Genomic DNA, 10,835 nt, shown 5'->3' with positions numbered 1-10,835 from the left:
GATCCATTGTGCAATGGCCTTAATTCAGAATGTGCACAACAACACGTGAATTCATTTCTCTTGTTAAATGTTTTTATCTTCATGGCAACGCACAAAGCTCTCCTCATGATATTCAGAGTCGTTCTGTTCCTACTTAGTAAGATAGACATTTAAATATCCCCTCCCCTCAATGACTATGTATTCAGTAATCTGCATTGGCACGGCCAATTTTTTTTCCTAAATCAGAACTGCATACCAAAGCATTTCCTGAAAAGTACGGCAAACATGTAGGAGAAAAACTGTCATCACTTGTGCATGTAAACGCCGCCACAGAAGGTTATTAATAATTTGAAATTCTATCTTTTGTTGTTTGAAGACCAATTTCTATTCACTTTGCAGTTATTTATAGGCCTCCTAGACCCTACTCTCTTTTTTATCAGAGTTTGGTGAGTTTTATATTGGTCCTTGCTGTCAAGCATGACAGGATTGTGGTGTTAGGGGATTTTAACGTACATGTTGATGTAGACCAAGATCCCCTTGGAAGAGATTTTATGATATTAATTGAGTCCCTTGGTTTTACTCAGCATGTTACTGACCCGAGTCAAATTCATGGCTACACTCTACATTTAGTTATTTCTCATGGTCTAAATATTCAGAACTTGTCCATCATTGAACTCACGGTTTCAGATCACTCTGCTATTATTTTTTAAGTATTATTACCCGGCTCTATGAAACTCCCGGTACGTTGTATTTATACTCCATCTTTCAATTCATCAATGATAAGTACCTGGAAGCACTGTCCTGGTGTGCTTTTAATGAGTCAGGATCAGCTGTAGAGTTGGTGGATAATTACAACACTCTAACAAATACCTTAGATACCATTGCACCTTATAAAATTAAGAAAGTGGTTACAAAAAGATATTCCCCATGGTTTATTAACACACCATGTATGCACAAACATATGTGAACTAGAACGCAGATGGAGAGTTACTAAACTTCAGGTAAACCATCTCATTTGGAAAAACAATCTTTCAAAATAAAAAGCTGCACTATCTTTAGCAATTTACTATTCACATCTTATTGAAGCAAACAAGAATAATCCTACAATCCACATTGAGCCTGTTCTAACAAATATTCATCAGTAAGCTGTGATGACCTTATGAATCACTTTAGCAAAACAGTTAACTGATACTAGAAATCAGATCTCCAACTTGGTTAACATAGTTACAAAGATGAAATCTACTACGTGAGTTAGATCCCATTCCTACTCCACTTTTTAAAGTATTCCCCAACATAAATGCCACACCCTTTTATTTAGTATTGTTCTTAACTCTTTCAAGACTGCAATGGTAAAACCACTGCTCAAGAAACCTACCTTAGATGCCAATGTTCTTAACAACTATATCTCATCTCTGTCTAAAGTCTTAGTAGTGGCTGAGCAACAACAGATACCTGGGAGTTCATAACATACATGAGAGATTTCAGTCTGGGTTCCAGCATTCTCATAGCACTGAGACAGAACTTATTCAAGTGGTAAATAATGTGCTGTTATCCTCTGACATGGGTTCTTATACTACTTTGGTTCTTATACTACTAGATGTAAAGTACTGCATTGAACACTGTCAATCATTCTTTTTTAATTGATTGCCTTGAGAATATGGTGGGATTGTCAGGTTGTGTCCTGTCCTGGTTCCGGTCCTATCTCTCAAACAGGTTTCAATTTGTTAAATTAGAGGAGAATTCTTTTTTGACAAAGGTTGCATGTGGTGTCCCACGGGGCTCAATTCTTGCCCCAGTTCAGTTTTCTCCCTTTGGGCGACATTATTCATAGACAAAGGGTTCATTTTCATTGATACTCAGTTATATCTATCTCTCAAACACGGTGACATCTCTGCTACCTGTCTTGCTAACATAAACAAATGAATGTTTAAAACCTTTTTAATGTTAAACTCAGATAAAACAGAATTGAAACAACAAAATAATATACATTCATCTGAGTTTTAACTTTGTGGTTTATTTAAAGCCAAAATTAGAAATGTAGGTGTGATCTTCGACCCAGCTCTTTCTTTTGAACCACACATTAGAAACATTATCTAACAAATATTGCCAAATTAAGAAGTATTCTTTCCCTACCAGATGCTTAGAGATTGATGCATGCTTTTGTATCTTCTAGGATTGATTACTATAATTCCCTTTTCTCTGGTACTCGTAGTCATGCTACATCTCACCTACAACTTGTACAAAATGCAACTACTAGAGTTTTAACAGGGACACATCACCCCATGTGTTAGTATCTTTGCATTGGCTTCATGTCCAGTTTAGGGCTGATTTTAAGATGTTGCTTTTAACTTATAAAGCTTTAATGGCCTTGCTCCATCTTATTTAAATGTTCCTAGACACTCACTCCAATCACAGGATGCCGGGCTACATACTATTCCCAAGATTCAGAAAAAGAACACAGGTGAAGCATTGATTAAACTAAATTTTTTTGTAAATAAAATATATATATAGCATATATATATATATATATATATATATATATATATATATATATATATATATATATATAGTGCCTATAGAAAGTCTACACCCCCTTTCAAAATGTTCACCTTTTGTTGCCTTATCACCTGGAATTAAAATGCTTTTTTTTTTCATTTATCTACCCCACAACTTCAAGTGAAAAAAAATATTCTAGCTTGGTTGGATAAGTGTCCACCACCCTTGTAATAGCAATCCTAAATTAGCTCAGGTGTAACCAATCGCCTTCAAAATCACACACCAAGTGGCCTCCATCTGTGTTAAATCATAGTGATTCACATGATTTCAGGATAAATTCAGCAGTTCCTGTAGCTGTTCTTCTGCTGGGTAGTGCATTTCAAAGCAAAGACTCAACCATGAGCACCAAGGTGATTTCAGAAGAACCGTGGGACAAAGTTGTTGAAAGGCACAGATCAGGAGATGGGTATTAAAAAATATCAAAGGCCTTGAATATCCCTTGGAGCATGGTCAAGACAATTATTAAGAAGTGGAAGGTGTACGGCACCACCAAATCCCTGCCGAGATCAGCCCATCCCTCTAAACTGTATGACCGAGCAAGAAGGAGACTGATCAGAGACGCTATCATGAGACCAATGGCAACTTTGCAAGAGCTAAAGGCTTTTATGGCCAAGACTGGTCAAAGTGTGCATGTGAAAACAATATCCCAAGCACTCCACAAATCTGGCCTGTGCGTAGGTGGTAAGAAGGAAGCCATTACTCAAGAAAAACTACCTTGAATCCTGTTTGAAGTATGCAAAAAAAAAAAAAAACAGTCAGGAGATTCTGTAGGCAAGTGGCAAAAAGTTTTGTGTCTGACAAAATTAAAATTGAACTTTTTGGCCTAAATGCAAAACGTTATGTTCGGCGCAAACCCAACACAGCACATCACCCAAAGAACACTATCCCTACTGTGAAGCATGGTAGTGGCAGCATCATGTTATGGGGATGTTTCACATCGGCAGGGACTGGGGCACTTGTCAGGATAAAAGGGAAAATGAATGGAGCAAAGTACAGAGAAGTCCTTGAGGAAAACCTGCTGCCCTCTGCAAGAAAGCTAAAACTGGGATGGAAGCTCACCTTTCAGCATGACAATGGCCCTAAGCACACAGCCAAATTTACACTGGAGTGGCTAAAGAACAAAAAAGGTAAATGTCCTTGAGTGGCCCAGTCAGAGCACCGACCTAAATCCAATCAAAAATTTGTGGCATGACTTTTAGATTGCTGTCCATCAATGCTCCCCAAGGAACTTGACAGAGCTTGAACAATTTTGTAAAGAAGAATGGTCAAATATTGCCAAATCTAGGTGTGCAAAGTTGGTAGAGACCTATCCCAACAGACTCACAGCTGTAATTGCTGCCAAAGGTGCTTCCACCAAGTATTAATTTAGGGGGGTGGAGACTTAATCCAATTATGATCTTTCAGTTTTGTATTTTTAATATATAATTTTGTTCTCAATAAAACCTTTTCTCCCCTTAACAATGTGGAGTATGGTGTGTAGTTACGTGGAAAAAAATCCTCATTTAAATGCATGAAACTCTGAGGCACTGACATAACAAAATGTGAAAAAAGTTCAAGGGGGTTTAGGCTTTCTATAGGCACAGTATATATTACTGTTTTTATTCCATTGCTTATTGTTACTTCTTTAATATGTCAATGTTTTTGTCTATGTAAAGTGCTTTGAGGCGTACACTTACAGATTGATTGATCGCAACAGATAGAAACGGTATCCTGGAATCATTCCGAGTGGATCTGAGTTTTGTTGGATCCTACAATATATATATATCTATATATATATATATATATATATATATATATATATATATATTTTATATATATAATTTTTATAAATCTGCCTTTACCTAACTCTGCCTATATAAATGTAAAGCAGATGGGACAGGCAGACTTGTAAGGTCACATTGTCGAATGGAAGGAAGTCACTTCAGACCAAATCACCAAGGTTTGTCCGTGCAAGCTCAGAGCAAGTTAAAGACAAATTTAGAACAAATAAATGAAAATAATATTACAGCAACAAACCTGTAGAATGATAGCAAACATCATAAAATAGAAAGAGAAATGTAAAAAAAAAAGAAATTAAAATTACATTTTTGAAGCTGTTAACTTCAGTCACTTGTATGATAGTTTCACACATAAGAGCTTGTACAATGTAAGTCATTCAGCTGGAATAGCTGTAGAGTAATACATCATCTAAAGTACACTCGACTTTTGCCTGGTCCCTAAATAATGTACATTTCAAAACCTGTTACATGATTCAGAACAAGATTTAGAGAAAACGGTAATACAATAATGGAGATACAGAACTCAGAACCACTTGGAATGACAGAAACGCAATTGAACAGTAAAGGCTGCTACCTACCAGGCCAAATGTGCAATAATACAGCAAAAATGAATAGATCCTATACTTTTGATATGTATCTTTCACAACACGAGCGGCATGAGGGCAGCACTGGAGTGGCACGAAATAAATAGGATTGAATCCTATTTTTTGCAGTGAGCAATCACAGAACAGCTTCAATACACGTGGTCCATCAAGGTGAAGCAGTATCCAAACTGACAGAGGAAACAATAATACTTTAAAAAAAATACCCAGATCTTTATGACCAAGGTCATCGCAATTATAAAGATACAGATTTGAAATAGAATATATGGGAATCCATTTCAAAGGAATTGGATGAGCCATACGTGTTGAACACCGTCAGAGAAGACACTCGTAATTTCCACATCATGTTGACAAATATGTACCAGTCTTGATCAGTTTTGTCAATAGCAATTTTGAGATCTGGCAGTTTTCAAACCTGTCGCATCACCTATTTGTCGCTTCTGGTGTGTATGGTCATGTCACTGCGAAAGTATCTTGACGCCAATTAAGAAATCACATTGCGTCTGGTGTGTGGCAGCCTTAAGGGAAAATATAATAAAAATCCAATTAAAATGATGTTTGAAGCTACTTCCTTTTTATGATGATGATATAGCGACTTTATACCATGGTAGAGTACCTTTTCACAATACAGACTTCTAGTGTCAGTAGAGATATGTACTTGTCTAACATACTTTTCTCAATAGGTCCTATATAATGATGTGACAAACTGCAGGCTCCAAACTGATGACTCCTGCAGCTTGACCATTGAAACATTTTCCTTTTGAGCCATGTGTTCAAATCTCCCAGCTGCACCTTGTGTATCAGACCTGTAAGAGTTGTCCTAAAGGAAAGACTAGTCACATAAGCATCAGTCCAAGGCAACTCAAACCTTGCTTCTATGAGGTGGCAGTGGAGTCTTTTGAGTACATGTTTCAACTTCAATCCTTGCACTGTCAGTCAGTCACTAGCATAAAAAGAGTAACAGTCTGGGATCAAATATTTTAGCAGTGAACCAAGAGCTTAATTCCTCATCAGCATCCTCACAAGTCTCTTCATTGTTTTACTGTTGAGTTTTTATTTCAAAATGTTTTTCCTGTGAATTCCTGCCATAGTGTTGTATGTTAACTTATTGCGTTTAATAACAGTAATAGGATTGGATACTGTCATTTTTTATTCTAATTTTGGTATGACTTCAATTAAATTAAATGCATTACAGATTTTGTTTGTTTTTAAGATCCTAATTATGCCATTTCCACAGAAAGGAAAACATGTGAAGTGCACAGATATGCATATTGTATTCTATGGTGTACAGATACTAAACGTACATTTAGAATAGTACTTGCTTTTCTGCCCTGGACTGTATACATAGCATTCACCTCTGCTAAGGTTGTGCCGTTTGTTTGTTTTTGTAAACGGAAGAAACAGCAATAAATACTGTCACAGCAGTTTACCTTGATATTTTGTTTACCATGATATTTTAATAATAACAATTATTATTAAAATACTGAGCTATCAGTGTATCAGTTTTATCAGTATTTATAGCAATTGATGAGTATTATAATTCTCCTTGGATAAAGAGCTGTCTGGTGTTATAGATAGATTGATAGATAATATGTACCGACTTCTTATTATGTGATGAGAGTCTGGTTATGAACTTTGCTAGTTAAAGTATTTAAATTCTGAAATAACTACATCACTGTATTCTATTTTCAACTCACGAAATGCAAAAGGTTGCTTTTTTATCCTGAGATATTGACGAGGATATTATTACAGAACAAAATTAAGAACACCCCAGCCAGAACTCAATACTACTAACCAAAAACAGTTAATTTAAAAGCAAACACAAACATTAAGCTGCTTTTTAAAAAGATCAATTTGTAACATTAATTTTAGCAGTGACTTTTATTCTGGGAGGCACAAACAATTACGTAAGTCCCTGTGTTCCCTCAGTCGTCTCTTTTTACTGTGTCATTGTCCAGTGTAATGCTACAGATGTAAATCTATTCTTCCCATTGCTTTGCATATATTTCTCTATTTTTAATTTCTTATTATTTCCCTCCGAACTTCTCTCCGAGATATACGGCGTCTTCTGATTCCCAGCGGAGTTACGTAAACTGTTGAATTATACCTCTGGCTGAACTTATCAAACTCTTCCTCCCGGAAGACAGGTCACATGACCACAGCGCGAAGGCGACAGGACGCTCCTCATAGTGCGTCTGAGTGTACGTAATGGGAACGTTCACCACTCAGCGTCTCATGACAGCGATTTGTGCAGAGCAGGATCACTTGACTGCATGCAGTACAGGCAGTTCTCTGTACTTAAGTAAATACAGGTTATACAGTTGAGACTGTATTTGTCTTCCTAAATCCATTCCACACACAAATTAGGAATAACAATGTGACGACGATAAAGTTCAAAATAGAAAGCTTCATCCATAAATAACATGTCTTTTACATTTCCTTGATGCCTGTTCCATAGACTTCTGCTGCAATAGAAAGCTTTTTTTATTATTATTGACGGTCCAGTTAGCATTTCCAAAAGGAAATTTCCTTCCCAGTATAAACTCGCTTGCTATTAAAGTCCCTCTGTGAGACAAAATGAGCATGCTGTTCTAACTTTCAGCGGTTGGAGGTTATAAATAATTTTCTTTTCCAAATGCTGTTTTTTTTTTTTTTTTTTTTAGAGGAAACATATATATTTTCAAAAAGGGACACTTAATAATAATGTGGCAAACTCCCATGTTCAATTCAGCTGTTGGCGGCAAATCAGCAGATTAGAGAGACACAGGCTGAAGCTGCACTTTTATTAAAGTCCAACTGCACCAACAACTTCTGAACCGAGTCACAGCACAACGCAAAAGGGACCTAGTTGAGAAACCCCTTTATATAAAATCCCACCAAGTTTAATGTCCCAGAGTTCAAAAGCTCAGTGGTACTGCCACCAAATACTAATAATAATAATAATAATAATAATAATAATAATAATAATAATAATAATAATAATATAAAAAAAACTGAATAAACTTTAATTTTAATTAATATATATTATTATATATATATTATAATATATATATATATATATATATATAGATAATATATATATAGGTGCCTGGTGGTGTGTGGATAAATTCACCTTTATTATTATCTGCTGCTGATGATGTGTATCCCCATAACGCACTTAACAATGAGAGGGCATCTGTCCACCTGTCTTATATCACACTTACGTTTTCACATGTGCATACCTACAGTGGATGTAGGTACACTGTGAAGCAACCTTCAGAAAGGGGAGAAATGTATGTTAAAACCATAATTAATGCACATTTACTATTCACTTTTACACATACATTGGCATTTGTGCAGTGAAGCCTGTGTGAAGTCGTGTAATTTACTAAATCTGTTCACTAACACAATGGAAAAGAGGCACATAACCGTGTACATACAGTAGCACTGTCAGAAATGTCAAGTCTCGTTTCATAGAGAAGTTTAATCCTCGCTGATGCTTGCCTGGTGAACTGTCTCAGCTTGTCTATTTTAAAAGGTCACATTCACACAGTGGGGATTCAAGCTACCTTAATCTGAGTCCTCAGGGTTTAGTGCCTCACTACGATCTTCATGGCTAGACAACTCTTCCTTACACTTTTAGAAATCATGAATGTGCCTCTTTTAACATAAAATGTTATCTTGTAACACTTCAGTCAAGATAAAGGCAGGCCAAACTCCCTATAAAAAATCAGCTTTCTATCTGCATATATTGTTTGTTTATATAAATGTAAAGCTAATTAAATGATGGGGATAATTATATTATCTTTGTTAAGCAGGCTCGATCCATAACCACCGCATTAAACTTAGCACAGTACAATTATACATGCAGAGACTGAAGGTGAAATAATAGCTGCTTCATGCCCTAGCTCAAACAATGTGGATATAAAATGATGTGTTAAACACATAAAACATCTTGTGTATAGCATTTATATAAATTATTGGAACTGGTTATATAAACAAATTGAAAGAATTTTCTCCTTTGAAAGATCTACTTTCCCCTATCTCGAATATAGATTAACTACCTATCATACTAAAATTCAGAAGCATTAGAATCTCTAATGAGAACAATGACACTTGTTTTATCTTCATCATAAAAGACAATTTAAAAGCAAGAACTAAATCCAGTTAATAATATGTTCCATTTAGTGGATGCTGAAAAAGCTGAAGTTCTGCTTCCACCAGACACCTTACTATGCTACTGGGTCCCATTCAGAGGAGATTCTGCAGCAGTAGCTGGCACATGAGGTCAGGGATTCACACTGAAGCAACTACCAGTCTTGACAGAGTCTGCATTGGCATAACGTTTAGACAATATTTAATTATCGGAATATTATTGATAATTTTAGTCTTGATGTTTTATTGTACAAAACAACTATTGTTTATTGTGTTTCTAAAAAGGATAAGTGCCACTGCTACTGAGATGTTTTATTTACCCCAAGCCAGACAGACTGCTTATTAAAATTATTTACATGATTGAAGATGTTTAGTAAGTAGAAAGCGATCTGAGTGCGGTACAACATGCAACAAAATGCCCCACCCTCAAGCAACACAAACCAGCAGGGGAGGCTGACAGGTGACACTGAAAAGTGGAGTCTTTCTGTCCAGCAATGGAAGCATGGGGAGCTCTAATAGGTGAGGATGCTAGAGAAGGCAGCTCTATAGTGTTGCACCATGTATTAGAAATTCTACTGTACAAAGAAAAGGCGATCAGTCAATGTAAATGGTGCTAAAGTCATTAAAGGTTAAGAAAACTGATTTTAAAACCTTAGGGACTACACTTCTAAGCTGCTTCAGACCAAAATACACCTGCTACATCACTGTGGACAGGGTATTGGGCCTCTGTGCACTGCTGGAGCACTGGCTGCATCACATTCTAACAAATAACTGGGACAAACAATGGAAATTAAAAGAAACACCTTTTATGTTAAAGCTGTACCTGATCACTTTTACAGTAATACACAATTTCATCCTTACGTTAAAATGTACCTTTAGTTTTCTGATTCGAATGTGCCTGTTGATTTGGATATCTGCTCAGATTGGCTGTGATGGTTTTTATTCACACCACAGACGTCATAAAAATGCGTTATAAATGTAGATATTGGTGATCGTACCCAAGATTAATTTTAAACAACACATTTAAACAATGCAGGAATAAAAAAGTATACATTTCAATTGACAATAAATATTAATTCACACAAGGCCCTGAATATGCACAGTCATATACTATTTATTAACAATGTATTGACAACACATATGATGATGCATCTAAACATGATAAATCATCTCCAACACTGACAAAATGTTGCCATTATGATGTCATAATAGCTGTTCCCTTTGAGTTATATTTAAACTTTGTGATATGATATTTAGCATAAAAGGTGTTTCTTTCAACTCTCAACTATACTGGACTATATCTGGCACTCAAATGTAACCAATACTTGCATCAGCTTATACTTGCACCGAACTGCTCCATACCTGCCATATTCTACTACTGCTCTTAATTATAGCTACTACCTGTACCTTATATTTGACTTTACTCTTATAGGTATCCATATTCACGTTTTTTGTAATTGCTCTATTTGACATCATTCTCATCCATTTATCATACTTACTACGTGCTATTACTGGACTTTACTCATATAAGCAAATATTTTTATTATAAGTGAACTGCTCTTAGTCAAACTCGCTCTTAAATGTAATTATTTACTATATTCTTTATTTTGCTGTTATTTGAATTTGATCTTATTTGCTACTGATTGTTTTGTACTTTACAACTGCTCTTATCTGTAATGTGATACTTTACAATATGATATTTTGTAACAATTGTAGTCGCCCTGGATAAGGGTGTGTTCTAATAAATAAATAAATAAATAAATAAATAATACTGCATCAACAATAA

The sequence above is a fragment of the Polyodon spathula genome, chromosome 4, assembly GCF_017654505.1.
Source record: "Polyodon spathula isolate WHYD16114869_AA chromosome 4, ASM1765450v1, whole genome shotgun sequence".
NCBI classification, from domain to species: Eukaryota; Metazoa; Chordata; class Actinopteri; order Acipenseriformes; family Polyodontidae; genus Polyodon; species Polyodon spathula.
Note: the sequence above shows the minus strand (reverse complement) of the source record.